At 42.0% G+C, this 21,967-nt stretch overlaps 1 protein-coding gene across 9 annotated transcripts in view; it reads right to left on the bottom strand.

Moving 5' to 3' along the window:
• peak1 (pseudopodium-enriched atypical kinase 1) overlaps positions 1 to 21,967 on the bottom strand; it is a 176,344-nt gene that overhangs the window by 78,143 nt on the left and 76,234 nt on the right. Inside the window, exon 4 of one of the 9 annotated variants that reach the window (XM_020056821.2) lies at positions 14,382 to 14,465. The exons of 7 other annotated variants lie outside the window; for them this stretch is intronic. The gene's annotated coding sequence lies outside the window, so the exon portion shown is untranslated. Of the gene's footprint in view, positions 1 to 5,899; positions 5,999 to 14,381; positions 14,466 to 21,967 lie in introns of those variants that run through there. One more of the 9 variants, XM_010903080.3, reaches the window with a different exon arrangement.

The following is a 21,967-nucleotide window of genomic DNA, read 5'->3' as shown; positions in this document are numbered from 1 at the left end:
GTTTAAAAGGAAGCACGATTGTCCCTCATTATGCCCTACAATTACGTGGCACGTTATTGCTATATCTGACCTTATTCCCAGTTGTAGAGACGATTAGATTAAAGGTGATTGATCCTGAGCGAAGAATACTCTTTAGAGCTTAAACGACACCTAAATGTTATTGACAGCCCCTAAATGTTTGTGATAGCGTGAGCATGTTCCAGTATATTCAGTATAACAGTATATTCTGCAATAAATACAGAGAATCAGCCTTTCATTGGCTTAGACATGTAAAATACTATTTATTTGCGAGTAATTAAAACAAATCTCACATAAATCCCTCAAAAAGGAGGAAAAAACAGCATTCTAGCAAGGATCACTTGGTTGTAGCTCATTATCGGGTGGAGGGGGCGGGGATTATGAAAGACCTTGCAGTGTGGGCTCAGAGGCTTTTTGTTTCGATACACTTCGCAGGCATGTATCGATTGAGGTGAACAGGCTTTGAATGCATGCTCATCCACAGTTCTTCCGGATTACCGGTGAGAGACTCCTGCAGGAGTCAATACAAAGTATTAACTGTTTCCACTCGATAGGGCTTGTTCAGTCTTCTCCTGGTTTACTCTCATGACTGACCGTCTGTGTGCATGCTCGCTGTTGTCTAAATGCATATTGCAGGCAAATCATAACGGCTTTTGTGTTAGAAGTTGTCAAATCGTCACAAAGCAATTATGTAGTTGTAAAGACAAATATCAGTCATTCAGAAACACAGGCTGAGTGAATACAGATCAGAGAAGTTATATTATATAGGTAAAGAAATGAGCTCATGTGAATGGCACACACGCATGCAAACACAAACACACACATGCACGCAGGCACACAAGCACACTCAAATGCAAACACATTTCCCAGCAGGACACCTTATAAACACACTCGCCATGTCGTGTGGCTTAGAGCTGAACCATTACCTCCAAGATAAGAGCTTTGGACACAGTAATTTAACTGACTGGCTTTAAAACTGTCAGCCTGCTGGGAAACTGTGATTCAAGGAGACATGAATGGTGACCCGTACATAACTTTGGTTAAGCAGTTAGCTATTGGCAAAAAAAAAATATCAAGTGTCGTGCACAGCAGAAATAGATAGGGATCTGTCATGGGAGTTTTATTTCTCATAAAAGAAAGGAAAACGAGTAACAGGATTGGGAGGGATTGGAGCTGGAGGCAGGGAGGTATTTGCATAATGTATCCAGTTCAAAATGTATAGCTCCATTGTTGTTGCTGTAGTCAACACACAACACCCCCCCCCACCCAACACACACACGCATGCAGTCTTTCTCTTTGTCTCTCTGTGTGAATGTGTCTGTGTGAGCACAGCTTGTGTGAGTTATTTTTGTTCACCTAAGTATTAAATATTGATCTACAACAGTTGTTATTATTGTAGTCTATTTGTATCTGCTTTTCTAGCAATGTTGAGCATGAATCTGCGGGTAGGCATCCCGTTTCGTGGTTTGCTTTTAGAGTGTGTTAGCAGGCCGACAGACAGATAGGGGACCCGGGTTAGTCATGAATCTACAGGTGCGCTCTGAGGGGATCTCTGCGACTGGCCATCAAGTCAGCCAATGTCCTGAAGTGGAGTTTGGCTTTAGTTTCCCCTTTTTGCGATTGCTGCTCTATAGCTTATAGGGATATAACTGTGGGAATTTAAACCATGGCGTGAAGCAATTTTTACAATTTATCAAATAATTGAACACAATTTCACATTTGTGAACACACTAGACCAAAATAAATGTCACACAATGGCATATTTAACATATCAATTTCAAAATGAACGCTTCCTGTAAATTCCTCCTGCCATAGCCCTTACTCAACAGATTTCAGATTTTTAAAGATAATGCATCATATAACCAAACGAAAGTCAGCCTAACATCAAATATGACTCATAGTTACATAATGTTCTCTTGTCAGCTTCCCCAGCCACTAACACCCTTGTGTTGTAGCTTCGACAACATAATGAAAGCTTCCATGCTCAATTGGGATATGGCCAAGGTATGATTAACCATCAGTATCGTGTGTTTTAGAGACCATAACTGTTTAGTTTGAAAACAAGCTGAGGCATTTGCCTTACATAATTCAGTCTGATGTTTTCTAAATACATTTTATATATAGAGTTGCCTGGGTTTGGGGGGGATGGGTGATGGGTGGTTTGCATCATTCATTTTTGTGATGTTGTATTGACTTTTCCGGCATTATTGGAAAGGTCTATTGCAAAAATATATATCCTAATCTGATATTTTTCTGCTAAAAGAACATAAATAGGTTATAGTTTCATTTTGAAATACGAGACTTGATTGGTATTCACAATCATAAAACATTTATCAATTAATTTATAACTATCCATTAAAAATTATCAAATGTTAGCGGAACAATATGTTTGACAGTTGGTTTAGCCTCCACACTAACAATACAGGATAAACACATTCCAGACACTGGTTCCTACTATATTGGCATGACTGTGATTTATTGTTTATGTTTTTAACAGAGAAATGTGTCAGTTAGCTAAATAGTCTAGCCACCTGTGGAACGCATACAAGATAGTATGCTTGCTACCTAGCTATCAGCTTGAATGAACAACGCAGGCTTTGGCCTACACATGAAACTGAATTAGATATATTAAGATTGTGACACCCACATTAAACAACACCCTAAAAACTAACCCTGATCGAAAATCTGTCATAGCGCCTACATTTCTTAATGAGCATGATTGAAAACGAGGTCTGTTGCCCTTTAAATGAATGACAGAGTCAATCGCATTAATGGCATTTATTGCCAAAACAGTGTAGCCGTTTCATTGCCAGTCCTCATAGTGACTGTTTGGTATTTCCTCAATAACTGTCCTCCCTTTCCAACAAGCATTTATTCTGGAAAGTTCCATCATACAGCTCTTCCTCTCTGTCACCATAACAACCACCGATGTCCTGGAAGAGAAAACTGACTGACTATACCTATACCTCATGTGATGTGTCATGTATCAAGTGTTAACCAAGGTAATCATGCAGACTTTACAACAGTACAGACCAAAATCATGTGTTTAGAAGTTCAACTATCCCAAAAAGGATAATAAAACAAGGAATGTAGTACCACATGGGGACATTTTGCTGGCCCAATGAAGGACACGGCTATTTTAGACTTGGGGATTAGGGTAAGGGTAAAAGTTACAAGGGTTAGGTTCAGGTTGCTGTAGTGTGTGAGACCGCGCGAGTGCATGTGTGTGAGACCGCGGCCTCGTGCATTTTAGGTATAATCAGTCTCCTGTTTCAAGTTAATGTGTTGCCACCCACACTGCTTTTGGTAGCACAGACAGTAACGGTGTAAAACTTCAGAGATGGTTCCAGCGTGCATGTGTGCGTGGATACAACCAGCCTGGGTGTTTAATAGCAAAAGGAATAGGATAGTGTTGTTGAAGCTGTGAAATTCTTCAGTAATTGTACAGTGTGGGTGTCCTTGGGTGTTAGTTATCACTTCCACGGACTGAAAGACAGCTTAGTGTTTCTCTTAGCTTGGAAGCTGTTAGCGAGCGACTGAATATCTATGTCAATCAACACTTTATTTAAGCTACAGTCAATCAGTGATCAACTATACACAGTGCTTGACTCTTGGAATGCTGTACTGGCATATTTCAGAAGGCTAACGAAGGCTCCTCCATAACATCAGCTTGACTCCAGACATTGGGACCCACAGTACTACTGATTATTCAATTCTACCCAGTAGTTAAAGCTTATTTCAGATTATTTATTTTTTTACCCAAGAAAGCATGATCACTAATAAAAAGCTGTAAATATAAAAAGCAACTATAAACTAACATGATATTTCTACTATCAAATTGTTGCTTATTGATGTTTGTTCCTTTTTAAGCCTTTAAATCGATCAAATGGTCCAACATGTAAAATATAGGGATAGGGCTGACAAGTAAAGCCTGTTAACAGTCGGCATGTTGATGGAATTAACTCCTGGGCATCATCTTTAGCAACCAAAACATGAAAAAGAATGAATTCACTAATAGTAACTAAAATATGTAAATAAAATAAGTTTCTGTTAGAATATTTTTGCTATGTTTGACATTGTTCATTGGAAAGTGTTGAATAAGCATGATAAACAGCTCCATAGTTGTGGTCATTTATCACTTACTAAATGTAGTGGTTGTGTGGCATTTGACGTCACGGTTACGTGTCCCTTATACCTGTTGAAAAGACAACCAAATGTCCCGTATTTTAGGAATAATGTTCATTCTTTCACTCACTTTTAGCCAATCAGCAACAATTATTCAACAAAAAAAACAACTAACAGTGTCACAATGCAGCGACTGTCCATCTAGTCATCCTACCCTGCCAGCAGCAGTGTAGCCAACAACTTGTCATGACCAGTAATTCCTCACCAAGCGAAACCCAGAATTCAAAATATCTGCAGCTCCATGACACCTTACGTTCATCAGATAAGACCAGAGATGGCATCACTTTAAATGGCTGACTGATCATCGGTAGCTTGTTCAAAAGGCATCCACAACATTTACTTTCACTGGCTGCTGCTGTCAGGTATTGACGTGTTGGGTCTAAGCTTGCAGAATTTTAGAACTTGTTTTTTTTTAAAGCACAATTTAGGCATTGACCTAGAATCATTCTATTAAGTCAATTGGTCCTTTGTGATCTCCTAAGCAAAACTGGTTATACCCTGTTATGAGCTGCTTCATGTATACAGACACTGAACTCTTAATCACAATCAGGCTTAAAAAGCAAACAACTGAAACACAATTGGTGGAAAATATACTTAAGAACCCTGCCCACACACAAGCCAAAAAAGACAACGTGTAGTCCAGCAAAATGTGATTGTATATTTGATTGTATATTAGACCTGGTAAATCTACTCAAGACCTGTTTGTTTTTTTTCCCAGGGATTACTTTAGACTGGATGCTAAAAACCCAATGAAATTAATTAATCATTTCTCCCCTGATACGGCTGGCTTTCAGCTATAATCTTGCTCCTGGCAACTTTCCCTCCCTCTCTCACTGCCTTTTGTAGCACAGACAGTTCCAATCCCTGAGAGAAAATCCCTCTATTATAACAGGAGACATAAATGCAGGCTCCATTGATTGAATGTGCAAATCTGGCCCAACAGTGGTCTCTAAAATAAGATAAACCATTATTTCCATAGTAGAATTACCATTTTCACTGTTAGTGAACGTGGCGTTTGAATGCTTACATACTGTACCTGACAACTACAAGATGGAAACCACCAGTGGGATATATTTTCATGGCAACTAAGGTAAAAACCAATAAGATCAATATTTATGCTTTCTAATTCACATTCCCACAATGCCGAACACAGAGCAGTAAAAGTCTAAATAAAGTTTTTCTCTAGAATGTAAAAGTTTTCTTGGGTCATCAACAACTGAGTTTTAGTAATGCCATTGACCAACCAAAACAATGCCATGCTATCAACAAAATCAAGGCATAGGTCACGTCTGAGTTTCACCACCATAGTTTAGCACCGCGACCGAGGCATAACTGCTGCTTCCGAACATAAACAAGTGCCTTGTTAACATGCCAGTCTGGGTTCAAAGCCCTGCATCCTGTCTAATAAAAGTCTGCACTTACACAACACACACACACTTCACACATTTAGAAGAACTCTGTCAACGACACTACACAGTCTCGGTCACACCCTCCCTTACTCCCCCTATCATCTCTGTTTGTATCCTGTCTGTCTGTCCGTCTAGGTGTTCTTTTAATCTGTCCATCAGTCTGTCTGCCACGCCAGTCGTTATAATCCACAGGCAAGCCTCCAGCAACAGTTGCCTGAAGCAAACGTCAGGAGTAGGAGAATTCTAGATTTGAGTGGGGGAGAAAAAAAAAGGAGAGCGCAACTTACGGCGTGATTCTGTGAATTCGATCGGAGCCTGAGCAGGGGGGAACAGCCACATGACAAATGCATTCAGATGAGGAGAGAGTCAGCGAATGAGACACAGAGAGAGAGAGAGAGAGAGAGAGAGAGAGAGCGCGAGAGAGAGCGAGAGAGAGACTGAGCGAGCAGGGGATATAAAGCATGAGGGAGAGTGAGCCAAAATGGGAGAGGAAGAGGGATGGTGTGGCGAGAGAGAAAGCACTGGATGTGGCCTCTTTCCACACTCTTCAGCAGCACCGGTCCAGGCTCAGCCCGTCTGTCTGTCCGTCTGTCTGTCTGTCTGTCTGTCTCCTGATCCCCTCTCCACCACATCAACAATGCGGTCACGGCTAAAAGCCCATTACAGAAACAGACACAGATAGAGAGAACAGGGGTACATGGGGGGAGAGACGAGAAGAGAAAGAATGAAATAGAGAGAGTGCCAGAGGAGGAGGGGGAGATGGGAGGAAAATATAGAGGATACAACAGAACAGAGATTGGTGCAAAGAGTACGAATGCGAGAGACACAATGAGAAACAGCGTGAGAGAGTGGGAATGAGAAACAATTGGTGAGAACGAGTCAGGGAGAGAGTGGGAATCAGAAATTGAGAGAGTTGGAAGAGAAAGAGAGAGCGGAAGGGAACAAGAAAAGAGGGAATGGAGAGAGGGCAAGAAAGCAGCGGAAATGAGTGCAGAGAGGGAACAGCCAGGCCCGTAGGGAGATTGAATTCCCAGGGAGATGTATCAGCTTCTCCATGCCTCCTAATGAAGCACTTTGCAGGGTCTGAGCCCAGCAGCTGTCCTCTGCTCAGTGAGCCTGCCTGTGAGTGACTGTGCATAGGCTGTGAAATGGCTTTGTTAGATTCGGTACTGTACACAAATGTCAACATATGCTGCCGACAGCCCTCGTCTGTTGCAGATAGATCAGCACTGTATGACTCAGTGGGACGACACTTGAATTGAGAACGACTTCATTTTGACTTCAGATGATTGTTAGATTGCTCCCTTGCTATCGAGTTTTGAACAAAGACACACCTTTTCTTTCCCTAGATCTATTGTTGCAAGGAACAACCCCTGTTGCAATCTGAAGAGCAATGCATAGTTGAATTGAACCAGAGAAATCTGTCTACAGCATGGTGAGCCTTGGAGAAGCTTTCCCCTGTAAGGTAAAGGAGGTCTGTTTAATTCTCACTCTGCCTTTGACAGCATACAACTTCCTCTGAGTTCTTCTAAATTATACTCAAGGTGTAAGTAGAGCAGCTGTGGCATATGACAGTCCCTGCTCATGCCAATTCATTAGTTATACATCAAAGAATTCATAAGAAGATTCATAAGTTACAGCATGCATGGCCTTCTGAGAGCTTACATAGATTTGGTCGATCTCTGGAAGATACTGTTATGCAAATCTGTTGCCTGTCAGATATGAAGAGAGGGTGAGTTTGTAATGTAAAATATGGATGTATTTTATTTTCCTGTGAAAGCCTTTGCAAATTGTGTGTTGGTGTTTCAGGTATTCTCCCTTTTCTGGCTTGCTGTTTGAAAGGAATCTTCACGCCACTTCACATTAGGACCAAGACCCTTTCCAAATCTGAAACGAAATGTGTTTGGATTGGCTAGGTAGGTGTGAGATGTATTCTATGAACAACCAAGCTGAGAAGGAAGAAGCCAGTTGAAGGGTTGAGGCAAAAAATAGAATCCAAGGAATCCAATAAATGAATTAAATCCGTTTGCACAGTTGATATTTCAAGCAAAAATGCCCAGATTCCCTTCCACTAGTCTGCCAGAATGAGAAAGTATGAACATGAATGCACTCACTATGGTTATTCACTCTTTATAAGAGCATCTGCAAAAGGAAAATACCACATTTAGAAAATGTGACCACCATCTTGGATTTCTTGAAAACTGCTATTATACAGGTTATATGTATCCACACTGGACACAGACACACAGTTCTTAGTTCAATTGCTTGTTGTGGTCCGTTCTTAAAATCAAAACCAAAGCCTCCAAATAGCAAGTTATTATGAGACATCTGGCTAATCAATGAAAGATGGAATAAAAATGACAGAATTAAAAGTTAAAACGAGGACAGGCTCCAGCACCAAACATGAAGGCTTGCTATTTAGCTAATAATATTAAAGGAAATAGAAGGGTGAGCACAATGTTCATAGTTCTCAATAATCCCAGTATTTGCTAGCTAGCATAAATAGCTTCTCTGGGCTTTATGCATTCAAGACAGCTACTTTATAATCAGGACAATCAATAACAAGCAATTCATTAGTTTAGCAGATTAGCATAAGTTCACTTGGTTGCCAAATGACTGCTGTTTCCTATGCTTAGATATTTGTTCTTATTTGGTGCAGATCCGGACAGTTCAGTGGTGTTTTTGTGATAACTGGAATTATGATTCATATATTTTCTGTGGTATGCGATCATTGCCACTGAAGGGGAACAGTTTGGTGATTCCGAGAGTTGTGTGCAAACTCTGGGAGACTTACTTTTTATTGGGGGGTGGTGGGGGAGGTCTTTTTGTTAGGAACACTATTAATCCATGGAGTTCAGCAAAAGCAGTTTTTCATATGATGAATAGAAACTCATTCCGTGCTCTGATTGTTAACTACCCCTTCTTCATGCACAGAAAAATAGGTTTAATTCAGGAATTAGGAAAGTGTATGATTTGCTTTTTGATGTTACCTTAAGTCTTTCCTGCAGCATGAAAGCTTTATTAATTTAAATCAGTTCTACAGGGAGGGCACTGACCTTAATACAAAAATTATACTTAATGCAGACTTCAATAAAAACAACAATAAATAGCATTTCACATACACACACACACCTTGATTTTATATTGATACTGGCAGCAGCAAAAATTCACAGCAACAAGAATTCCGAGACCATCAATTATAGTGAGTGGGAAGGCATTCCCATTCCCAGTCTAGACTTCCTAGTGGAGCGAGTGATAAGAACCAAAAGGGCATTGGATGTGCTTAAGAAAACATCTCAACATCGGCAGTCCTGATTCCTATAGTTGCAAAAAAGCCATAATCATAATCTTATTTACAAAATTAGGGAGAACAACAGGATAGAATAATTACACCTGTAGGCAGAAGCTAATATGGTAGCACATATCACTTTCTCCATATTATGTTGTGTTGTACAGACCTTTTTATTTTGCCATCAATCAAAATAACCCACAATGATAAAACAAAATTTTTTGCAAGACCGCATAAGTGGAACTGGCCAAGCAGAGCGAATGTCTCTTACTGTGTGAGTGACTAAGTGACTGACTGAATACCCCATGTTAAATAGCATAGTGTTAGGAGATGCGGACTGCCATGCAGATGACCGGTGTTCGAGCCTTGCCACATTCAAAACAAGTTATGCATTAGGATTTGTTCAGGACGGACAAAAACTCTGCTGGCTACAACCTTCAGTAGCTAGGTTACAGTAAACCTAAAATAAAACTGTTGACGATTATATTGCGACTATTTCTGGTATATTTTCGAAGTATGAATCCGTGCATACATTTTGGGGTAATATAGATCACAACCCCTTGCGCAGTAAAAGAGGAGGGGTTTCCACAATTCTCTCCTCTTCTCACTTGACGAAAGAGTCAGTTATTGTCATCCATATTGATAGTTATAGTATCAATGTCATTCACAAATGAAAGAATAACGAACGTTGTCTAGACATGAAATGAAATAGCTTTGGCAGTGTAAAGTTCCTCTTCAGACTCGCTAGCAATTGCTCAATTCTTACGACTATTCCAAGTATTAAGTAGATACTAGTATGCCTAGTACTGACTAATGAGCTGTTAACACAGCCAGTGGCAAATCCCAAACAGTTCATAGAAACCATTTGTGGTGGAAGTAAACTTAAGTTTAACAACGCTTAATGGTGTCTATCAAAATATTCAAACTTGGCGTGATGTTAATGCATGGCAAAATTATCTAATGCGAAGATGCTATACTGACACTTGGCACATGTATAGCTTAGTGGCGTAGTGACTAAAGACACAGCCTGTCACATAGGAAACCCCAGTTAGAATCCAGCAAGGGGAACAAAATGAATCCCTTCAAATCGCATGACGACTGACTACCCCTTGTTAAACAGCGTAGTGGTTAAAGAAGCAAACTTGTGAACTATAGGTCCCAAGTTCATATCTCCTTGCAGTAGCGAATTACACATTGTGAATAATTCCGTATTGACGAAAACTTCACTGGCTAAAACCTGAAATTGTATACGGTTATATTGCGAAAGTTTCTGGCATGGAAAAGTTTATCTTCTATTCCAATGACTATTCCAGTAAGTTAGTAGATACTGGTAAAGCCTATTACTGGCTAATAAGCTGTTCAAATGGCCAGTGGCAAAAGGTAACAGTTCCTAGATGCTATTTGTGGTGGAGGTAAACTTAGAAACTGTATCAATATCATTCATGAATGGCCAATTAGCTGTTAAAACGGCCAGTGGCAAAAGAGGATTTGTTCATAGACACAAGAGGCTATACTGACACCTGTCAAACTTGGTAGTTATTTCTACTGAAGTTAATTTCTGTAAGTATTTTTTTGAAAAGGTTTGGCAATGCATATTCTACAAAATAATTTTTGTAAATATTTAGTTGAAAAGGATTGGCAATGCATATTCTACCAAACATTCTACCAAACCCTTTTTGGTGTTGCTCTAAGTACCATATTTGAAAACTGTGAGCTTGCCTGTAAGAGACAGGCACATAGGCTGTGAAAAGTAAATAATAATAATATGGGACAACAATCACTTGAGTTGAGATGGACTTCATTCTGACTTAGCACAATTGTTAGATTGCTTCTTTTCTATCAGGTTTTGAACACACAATCTGAAGAATGAAATGTGTAGAAGATTTGAAATCTCAAGTAAAAAAAAAAAATAGAAAAGTAATTTCCTCTCTTAAACACTGACAAGCTGCTTCTGCGTCGATGCAGAAGCACCAGCAGACTGCAGAGGAGGCACAGAGCAGATCGAGGTCTCTTGACCAGAGTCATCTGTCCTGACACCTGGACCATACACATTTCATATAGAAGGCCAAGGTCCAATTACGGATTGAAAGCAGGGCACTTCCTCTGACTCAGGGGAACTTGGCCCAAGGGTCTCCAAGGGCAACTGTCCATCCATCCATTAAAAAGCAGAACAGAGACTCCAAAGGCACATGTCACTGTGAAGTGCTCATGCCAGCTATCTATTATTAATAGGACAGTTTTGAGTCAGCTGTATTATTTCGCAAAGAATAGCCGTGAGACACAATATTATCAGCAAGATGCCCCACATCCACTCAAGAAATCGCTTACCCCTGCTATACAATTCTAAACCAATATATACAATCACATAAGGTATGCAAAAAAGCAAGAAAGATCTTTACTTAAATGTTAAACGCCTGCCTCCAGAGAAAAAACATTGAACCCTGAACAACATGGAATTAAGAAAGGCAAAAGTGTCTGAGAAAGAGAAGAGGACGGGACGGAGGTGTGGGCAGGTTGAGGCTGGTGTTGACGGCAATAAGCCATCCACGTGCACTTGCAAGCGGGGAGAGATGGAGCCTCCAACATTGCAGGTCCCCCTAGGGACATTAAAATAGCAAAAAAGCCTTTGTAGCTGCTCCTGCTATCTGCTGTCGGATCAGCAAGGTGGGCTTCCTGACAAGGCTGATCACTCCCATGTGGAATAGGCTAGAAAAAAACTAAAGAATAAAGACGACTAGATCTGGTGATATGCTTTTCATAGGATGGGTAATATGCTTTAGTCTTTATTTTTTTTTAAACAAAGTAGCTTATTCCAAAACCAAAATCTATGTTTGGGCTTTAACAATGGTATGGTAAGGAAACTGAGAATTGACATAAAGCAGGGAAAATATATATTGGACAATGCACTAAGCTGGCAGAAATATTTTAATAATGGGGATCACTGGCTTCTCATATATTGAGACTACTGTAATGGACAATAAACCGAATCAGTCATATGTTCTGAAAAGCTAATAACCATCCAGACGATTACAGGATCTCTTAAGCACCCCAACAAGCAATAATGTCTCAGATGTTCTTGGAATAAACAAAGAATAGATTCTCATGCACATTTCTATGCCAAAGGAGAGCGGCATTTGCCAACAGATATTGCAGTGCCTGTTTTGAGTGAGCTGAGGAGACCATCAATTACCAAGCCTAATACCAGAGGCCTGGCAAGAAAATGATCATGGTTATATAGTGTGTGCTTTGACAACCTTCCTTCTGTTGTGAGCAAGAGAAGCACCATTTTAGCTGACACACTCGTACACCTGCACGGGTGTCCTGCTTCCTGCCCTGAAATCACTATTTTCTCTACCTCCTCGAGCACCAATAAACTGCAGTTACTTCTCTCCTACTAGCCCTCTTTTCATCCCTGAGATAGGGCCCATCACTCACTCCTGCCTCCATTTCACAGAGAACAGGGTGCAGGGAAACATGACAAGGGCCATCCATCCACACCACTACCACTGGTGGCGGTTCCTCTGCCTGGGCTGGCGGAGGCCCGCTGATGAAAGGGGAAGTGCCGGCTTTGTCACCGTTAAAGGAGATCTTTCTTCATAGGCATTACAGTGCCCACTGGAGTCTCACGCCATGCAGCATTTTTAGAGTGTTATCTCAAGGAAGCACATCTCGTTAGGTTTCTCCTTCATATTAGTCATTCCTAATTACCTGTCATAAATTACATGCAGAGGGCTATGGGGGGCTAGGTAATCCTTTATTTATTACAATGACTGGTGTCGTGAGAATGAGGAACAGTGGACACTGCACAAAGGGACTGGAATTGGAGGAGATGATGTAGGCTATTTTTGGAACACATAGCAGAGTGATTACGCTACGGGATTAAGCAGATCCGGGTCGTGTGTCCTAGCCCAGACATTGCGAATAGTTTGGAGCTGTTCTGTATCCTCTCCCCTCAGTAGTCTGAACCTGTTAGTCTGAACAGCCGGTGGACTTCTGAAGACCACGGGAGGGGGTTCCACAACGGAACCACTGTGGCTTGCAGTAGGCTGGGAAAGAACTGAGAAAAATGCCTGGGCGTGAGAGGAGTCCAGCACAGGAAGCATGGTTTTTAAGACTTTGGTATGAGATCAAGTGATACATGTTCTTATATTCGTATAGGTGTGTCAATGCATTCTTGCCCATTCCTGGCCCTTGTTCTTTTGTCTGACTGAAAGAAAAAAAAAAATATGTTTCATTACATATTGGTAAACTGGGATCTCTGATTTTCCAGGCTTATGGATGATGTTTTGGACTTGTCTTCACAGAAAAAAAAACATCTGAAAGGTTAAGATGCAGTTTGACTTCCCTACAAACAAAGCATGCACCTTGTCTGCTTTTGCCTTCTGCACTGCTGAACAGTGACCCGTATTCAGCCCCCTCTGAAATCTACCCTCCTTCAAGGCCACTGCTTTGTAGCAAATCACTATTAATAACAGGATCAAAACACATGAAAGGGTTTCTGTGGAGCAACAGGGAACTAGGACAGAGGCCGGCTGGCACAGATAGCAGCACTACAGCTCTTTGTGGATTATGACCTGCTGCTAGTATTTACCAGAGCCGTAATGCGTGGAGGGTGACACATAACCTGAAAAGAGAGACTGCGAACCTATCCCCTTGTGCGTCCTTGCTCATCTGTAAAACCAAGGCCGTCCACATGTTCAGAGGGCCGCTACAGCAAGCCTGACTTGCAGAGTGTATATGAGACTTGTGTGAGCTGTGTCGAGTGGGGGTGGGGGTGGGTGGAGGTGGGAAGATGACAAGCCTGAGCTGTGATTGAGCTGGCGGGAGGACTAGTAATCCCCCTGATGCGACAAGCCCTACGGAGGAGTGCATATCAGGTCAATTAGAGGGGCTTTATCCTCCGATCCCATCCACTGTCCCATCTCTGACTCACTGTCTGGCTCTGAGTGGGGATGGAGAGGTGTGCGTGCGAGGGGCTTTAATCTAATAGGGGAACGGTGGAGGTGGGAGGGGGTAAAGTGGACAAATGCAATTTTCCTCCACATTCACCATTTACAGTGCAAGAGAGTTTCCTGCCTTGTGTCAAAAAGCAGTGCAATTACTTGACACTGTCAAGTCAATGGTCAGTGCACAGGAATTGGATGCTTGGCAATTGAAGAATGTTACTGGTGTTGTTTAAGAGTGCAGGCAGGCACACACACACCTGTGAGGAATCTGGAGCCTTTACACATTTGACAGGCTTACAATGCATCACCAGAGGAACTCAATAAGGGATAGGAAGAGGCTAAGACTAGACTGCTAGACTGGAACCTTCAAATACTGTACATAGATATAGAACATCAGGTTAGAATACCTTAGTTAAAAATGCTTTATGCATCTTCACAGCACAGAGGTGGAGGTAAGATGTGCATTATGATTCTAACAAGTGAATGTATTGCAAATAGATGCTTCAAGTCAATGTTCCAGAACATATCACTCACCTTATGTCGGCTACAGAGGCACAAGTGAGAGCCGTGAGAAAGAGTGTTGATCAGTCGTGTGAGGCTAAAAACAAAAATGTCCCGCTGTTTAAAAAGAAAAAGGAGTTTCTCAGAGAAAAATTCCAAAGAGTTTGAAGTTATCATCATCTACAGTGCATAATATCATCCAAAGATTCAGAGAAAACCGGAAAACCAAACTGGATGCCCGTGATCTTCGGGGCCTCAGACGGCACTGCATCACATACAGGAATGATACTGTAATGGAAATCACAACATGGGCTCAGGAATACTTCCAGAAAACATTGTCGGTGAACACAATCCACCGTGCCATTCGACGTTGCCGGATAAAACTCTATAGGTCAAAAAACAATCTAAAAAGGATCCAGACGCGCAGGCGTTTTCTCTGGGCCAAGGATAATTTAAAATGGACTGTGGCAAAGTGGAAAAGTGTTCTGTGGTCAGACGAATCAAAATTTGAAGTTCATTTTGGAAAACTGGGACGCCATGTCATCCGGACTACAGAGGACAAGGACAACCCAAGTTGTTATCAGTGCTCAGTTCAGAAGCCTGCATCTCTGATGGTATGGGGTTGCATGAGTGCGTGTGGCATGGGCAGCCTACACATCTGGAAAGTCACCATCAATGTTGACAGATATATCCAAGTTCTAGAACAACATATGCTCCCATCCAGACGTTGTCTCTTTCAGGGAAGACCTTGCATTTTCCAACATGACAATGCCAGACCACATACTGCATCAATTACAATGTCATGGCTGCATAGAAGAAGGATCCGGGTACTGAAATGGCCAGCCTGCAGTCCAGACCTTTCACTCATAGAAAACATTTGGCGCATCATAAAGAGGAAGGTGCGACAAAGAAGACCTAAGACAGTTGAGCAACTAGAAGCCTGTACTGGTCAAGAAATGTATTATTCAAAAACTTGAGCAACTTGTCTCCTCAGTCCCCAGACATTTGCAGTCTGTTATAAAAAGAAGAGGGGATGCCTCACAGTGGTAAACATGGCCTTGTCCCAACTTTTTTGAGATATGTTGATGCCGTGAAATTTAAAATCATCTTATTTTTCCCTTAAAGTGATACATTTGCTCAATTTAAACATTTGATATGTCATCTATGTTGTATTCTGAATAAAATATTGAAATTTGAAACTTCCACATCAGAAGCCGTCGGCCCAGTATATCCAAGGTCAGGGATGTGGTTCTCTGGCCACTGTCACATTCTCCTGGTTGAATGGGCCAGTGTGCATCCAGCACAACATCCCTGTAACCACAGAGAACCTGGCAAATTCGACACCTTTCTTCTAATGTCTGGAAGACCTGTGTCTGTGTTAGTGATTTATGCAAGCTTGTCTGTATGTACATATTCAGGGCTGGTTCTCCAATCAAAAGGTTGCACTCAATACACAGAGTCAGTTGGCCCCTGCATACGTCACTGGGCCATGTATTCCAAGGTGACAGACACACTTAGTACGTATAGTGAAATACTATTTTGTGTCAAGAGTTACCGCAGAGACTGGGTGAGACAGACGTAGGTACATAGAGTCAATGACAAAGTCAATCAGAATCCACAGTTACATAACAGTCTGTATGTGAATTATTTCTGGGAATTACTTGTGATGTTTAGGAAGTCTGTTAGCTCCAGGAATGACTTAGCTGGGTGGCAAGTTTGAGCGATATTGTCTCCTAATTAAAGTACCTCAACTCAGCGCTTCCTTTGTTGATTGCCCCCTCCTTCACTATATAGTGATAAATTCAGAAAAAAGAATACCTGTTTGAGGTGAAAGCTAATTTAATGGACATTAACGAAATGGAGGCAACCATACATACAGCAGCCCAGCAAAGTGACCCACAGTTCTGTGGAAAAAAAAACGGTGGTTCATCTTCTGTTACTGCAAACCGTGAATGAAATGGTAAAGGAACAGTCATTGCATATACACCGATCAGCCATACCATCATGACCACTAACAAGTGTAGTGAAAAACTGATAATCTCATTATCATGGCACCTGTCAGTGGGTGGGATACATTAGACAGCAAGTAAACATCCTGTCCTCAACGTTGATGTGTTAGAAGCAGGAAAAATGATCTGAGCAATTTTGACAAGGACCAAATTGTGATGGCTAGACGATTGGGTCAGAGCATCTCCAAAACTGCAGTCCTTGTGGGGTGTTCCCGGTCTGCAGTGGTCAGTACCTATCAAAAGTGGTCCAAGGAAGGAAAAGTGGCGACCGGGTGATGGGAAGCCAAGGCTTACTGACTCGTGGGGAGCGAAGGCTGGCTCGTGTGGTACGATCCAACAGACGAGCTACTGTAGCTCAAATTGCTGAAAAAGTGAATGCTGGTACTGATAGAAAGGTGTCAGAACACACAGTCCATCGCAGTTTGTTGCGTATGGGGCTGGGTAGCTGCAGACCAGTCAGGGAGCCCATGTTGACCCCTGTTCACTGCCGAAAGCGCCTACAATGGGCACGTGAGTATCAGACCAGGACAACAGAGCAATGGAAGAAGGTGGCCTGGTCTGATGAATCACGTTTCCTTTTACATCATGTGGATGGCCGGATGCGTGTGCATCGCTTACCTGTAGAACAAAAGGCACCAGGATGCACTCCATTAGATGTCTAGTTAGACACAAAACTCCATGACCAATAAACAACTCACTATACTTGAGTAACCTTTTTCCAAAGGGTGAGACCGACACATTAGCAGGACTAATGAAATGGAGCGAGCTGGGTATGGCTATGGCCATAAAACACAATGACAGCTCCTACATACAGCACCATGGAGTGGGCTTGACCCGGTCCAAGGTCACATTACTTTATCAACAATGGCACTGAATAAGATTCAGAAGATGTGTACAGTGGCAACTGGCAAGTTACTTAGAAGTATATTCTAAGTATGTCCATAACTAGAGGCAAAATCTCTGTGTAGGGATACAAGTGTTCTAATTTTCTCTTTCAAACCAATTCAGTATCAGAAAGGGTTTTATTGCCAAGTAAATTTCACAACAAACAAAGAATTTGTTAAATTACAAAAAATAACAAAAAAGTATACGTAAGGTGCAAGATTGTGTCTTGTTGAGGGTTGTTCATGTATATGGGGAGCGGGCTATACTAAATTTGGTTCCAGGGGAATGTTCATGAGGCCTACTGCTGTAGTAAAGAAACTGTTCTTGTGCCGGGAGGTTTAGGTCCTGATAGAGCTCAGCCTTCTGCCAGAGGGGAGAGCACTGAATAGTCCATTTCCGGGGCGAGTGGGATCAGCCCCCATCTTTGTCGCTCGCCTCGGTGTCCTGGAGGTGTGTAGGTCGTGTAGACACGGCAGATTGCAGCCATCACCCTCCCAGCAGAGGGGATGATGCATTGGGGTCTGCAGTGGCTGAATCCAGTGATGGAGGAGGTTAGGATGGACTCTATGATGGCAGTGTAGAAATGCACCATCATAGTTGTTGGCAGGTTGAGTTTTTTCAACTTTCGCAGAAAGTACATCCTCTGTTGTGCTTTCTTTGTAAGACAGGTGATGTTCAGCTCCCACTTGTGGTCCTGGACAATGGTGGTGCACAGAAAGCGAAAAGGACTCAACAGAGTTGACTGGGGAGCCACCCATAGCAATGAGGGAAAGGGCAGCTTGGCTTCTCCTGAAGTCCACTATCATCTCCACAGTCTTCAGGGCGTTGAGCTCCAAGTTGTTCTGACTGCACAAGGACAGCAGCTGGTCAATCTCTCACATGTAGGCAGACTCGTCTCCATCAGAAATAAGTCAGATGACAGAGTGGTGACTGCAAGGTGCAGCTGTTGGTGTACAGGGAGAAGAGTACGGGGGACAGGACACAGTCTTGGGGGCAGCCAGTGCTTTTGGTCAGGGGGTTGGACAGGTGCTTCCCCAGCCTCACGTGCTGCTTCCTGTTGGACAGGAAGGCTGTGATCCTCCTGCATGTGGACTTGGGCACTCCCAGTTGAAATAACTTCAATGGGGAACTGAAGTCCACAAACAAGATTCTGGCATAGGTTCCAGGGGATGCTGGAGGATGAAGTGAAGAGCCATGTTTACTGTGTCATCCACAGACATGTTGGCTCTGTAGGCAAAATGCAGTGGATCTAGTAGAGGGTCGGTGATGGTCTTGAGGTGGGACAGTACACAGCCTTCAAATTACTTCATAACCACAGAGGTCAGGGCAACAGGTCTGTAGTCATTAAGACTTTTGATACTTGGCTTCTTGGGGACTGGGATGATGATGGAGGACTTAAAAACCGGGATGCAGCATGTCTCCAGTGAGGTGTTGAAGATATCACTAAAAACAAAAGAAAGATGATCTGCACAGTGCTTAAGGGTGGATGGGGAGACACCCTCAGGCCCTGCTGCTTCCTGGGGGTTCTGTCTCTTGAATAGACTGTTATTAACTTCCCCCTCCAGGATTTAAAATTCCATTGTAGTGGCAGGGGTGGGGATGATTGGGATGGGTGAATGTGAATGGGCTCCAATGGTGGGGATGATTGGGCTGGGAGAATGTGAATGGGCTCCAATGGTGGGGATGATTGAGATGGGTAAATGTGAATTGGTCCCTATGGTGGGGGGTTGGTGTTGATGCCTGGTCAGGCAGGGAGGAGGCCTGTTGTCAGGGCTGCCATTTTGTCTTTCAAATCTGTAGTAGAACTCATTCAGGTCATTAGCAAGTTGTAGGTCATTAATGGAGTGGGGGATTTAGGCTTGTCGTTGGTGATCTGTTGGAGGCCCCTCCAAACAAGAGCAGAGTCGGCAGTCGAAAATTCCTCTCTGTACCGGTATCTGTCCTGACTCTTGAATGCCTTTTTCCAAGCGCAACTGTCTGAGTTTGGCTGTGAACCAGGGTTTTTCGTTGTTGTTGCTCACCCTGGTCCATGTTGGTACGCAGCTGATGTATGAAGTCACAGCATCAGTGAACTCATCCAGACTATTAGTGGTAGACCTAAAAATATCCCAATCAGTGCATTCCAGACACACAGTCCTCTGTTGCTTCACTGCTCCACATGTTTGACCTTCGCATAATAGGCCTAGAAAGTTTTTGCCTGTATGTGGACATTAGATGGACCATGTCATGGTCTGAGAGTCCTACAGCAGCAGGGTGTACAGCATGATAGGCGTTGTTGATTGTTGTGTAGCAGCGATCCAGAGTGTCCAGAGTCTATTTCCCACCACTACATTGGCACCCCCAAATCGTTGACAGTATATGATAAGGTACTAAAGAAAGCAAACCGAGGACTAGTCTAGACCCACATTCCACAAATATTTGGCAAACACACTGGCAGTCTTATGACTTCCGTTTGAGGACATTACAAATATCTATCACTTCTCCTAATGCAATCTGAGACCCTCTCCGCATGACTGCAATGTCATCATCTCACTTAGCAAACTGGGTCAAATCAAGCCCCAGGAACAGTGATTTTACCAGACGGACCACTGTCATGGCACCTCTCACAATACCAGTTAACAATAGCATGAAAAGAGAGGACATACAATACTGACAATTGGTTTTGCCACACCATTAAGGCAAGTAAGGGGAGTCAGGAGTGAGGAGAGGGGGCAAACAAGGCTATGGGTCAAGAAAGGTTGAACAGGAATTGGAGTGGACTTTTTAGACATCAGCATAGGGTGGTTAGCAGATGTTTTTATCCAGAGCTTTTAAGTTAAACTGCCTTGCTCGAGGAAGGTGTTGAAGTGCATGAATGTATGCTTGTCATGTTTACAACAGAACATTTATTTATCCATAAACAGGAAGTCACGTTCAGTTAAAGCTCGACTGTAATCTGCCAATGGGCATACAGTACTGTGAGGTGTATTCTGTCCTGTGATGTCTATAAAGTAGAGGACAACCTGAAGTTCTTTGAGATGCATTTGTTGGTAAGACAGAGATGAGGTTGAGTTGGTAGCCCGAGTTTGTAACATCAAGTCTGTAACATAATGAACAGTAGACTATCAAATGCTGCAATAATTAATTTAATTACTCTCTCCCTAGACAACTGGGTACGCAATCATTATTTCAACTACTACAGTTGTGCTCATAAGATTGCATACCCAGGCAGATATTGTGAAATGTTGACACTGATTTAGAAAATATAAGTTTGACATAACCTTCCACATATTTTCGCACAGAAATACATAATTCTTAAATGTTTTAGTAATGAAGACAAGGGCATCTCATGTTAGTGTGGGGAACCTTTATTCCCTAAATTATTTCAGCACTCACGTCAAAATAAATTATAAATGCATCGAAAACGTTAATCAAATCAAAAGAGATGCTGTCAATAAATGACTGATTTTGAATGGTTTTACTCTATGGGAAGAGACATTATTCAGGTCTTGTCTGCTTCTAGTGCTGGGAACTCTCCCCTCATATAAGCCAAATAATTTGTAGAAATCGCTGATCTTAGATCTTAAGATTTGAGACTATTCTAGTGGGAAACAATTGCGTAACCAGTACCACTATGTGGAATAGACCTAGATTATGTTGTACTGGTTACTACAATGACCACATGCTGTGCTCAAAAAGGTTTCTCTGTTCAAGAGATTGATGATAACAAGGCGGTAACATTTACACAACAATATTGCAGAATCTCTGTCCCCTCATAATTAGACGAGTGTGCATTCTCTTTGAAATTCAGTAAGTAGCTCATTTTCTCTGTGATAAGCTCCGGTAAAAAAAGTGCCTTGTTTGAAAAGGTGATAATTATGGCCAGAGTAGATCCCAAACCAACTAAATGCAGCTTTATAGCCTCAGATAATAAGGTGCAATCATCTTTGTTAGTGTCTTTCTATCTCACCATTTCAAGCTCTGCCTCTGCTTCAAAGAATACTTGCTTGTCCATCACAAGGAGGAAGGAGAGTGACCTACGGGAGGGGGGTTGTAATTGTTCCCACTGCCATCTCTTTCATCCTTATTTAAGTGTTGAGGAGATGCGAGCTACACCCTAAGGCCACAAGTCTTACTTTACTGTTTTAACACAGGCACATTCTGATTCCCTTCACCAGTTGTTCGTTTGAACAATCTGGTGTGCCCCTTAAACCAGAAAAGGAACCAGACAATCCTAGTTCAGCCAGCCCATGATTAAAAAAATATTCATGTTGTTGTCCTTAGATGGTGTTGATCTGCGGTTTCCTATGTGGCAGTCTGTGTCGTTAACCATTACACTATTTAAATAGCAGGAATGTAACTTTTACCTCAGCCATTATATTTTTACTGAAATAACATGAACAGCAGAATGTTTATTAACAGAACTAAAGTGTACTCTTGTACAAAGATTACTGTAGATGTCTAGCTAATAGCTATTCAGTATGTATAATGAAAACAATGACTCCAATTACTCCATAACAAGTTCATTTATCTAGAAAAAAAATATATAAAAGGGTCACGTAATACAATTACTCTTTTAATTATGAGATTCATGGTATTATAGAGTGGATAAATATTTCTGAGAGACAAAAGTTGGAACATCTGAAAGGGGAATGAAACCGGGGTCAAAATATTGAAAAGCAGAGATAATCCCAAAAGACAACATTTCCTGCTGCTATTCAATTCAGCTATTTTATCATCTCCAAA

The sequence above is a fragment of the Esox lucius genome, chromosome 19 (genome assembly GCF_011004845.1).
Source record: "Esox lucius isolate fEsoLuc1 chromosome 19, fEsoLuc1.pri, whole genome shotgun sequence".
In the NCBI taxonomy this organism is placed as follows: domain Eukaryota; kingdom Metazoa; phylum Chordata; class Actinopteri; order Esociformes; family Esocidae; genus Esox; species Esox lucius.
The sequence above is the reverse complement of the archived record's forward strand: the minus strand, read 5'-3'. Positions and strand labels throughout refer to the sequence as shown.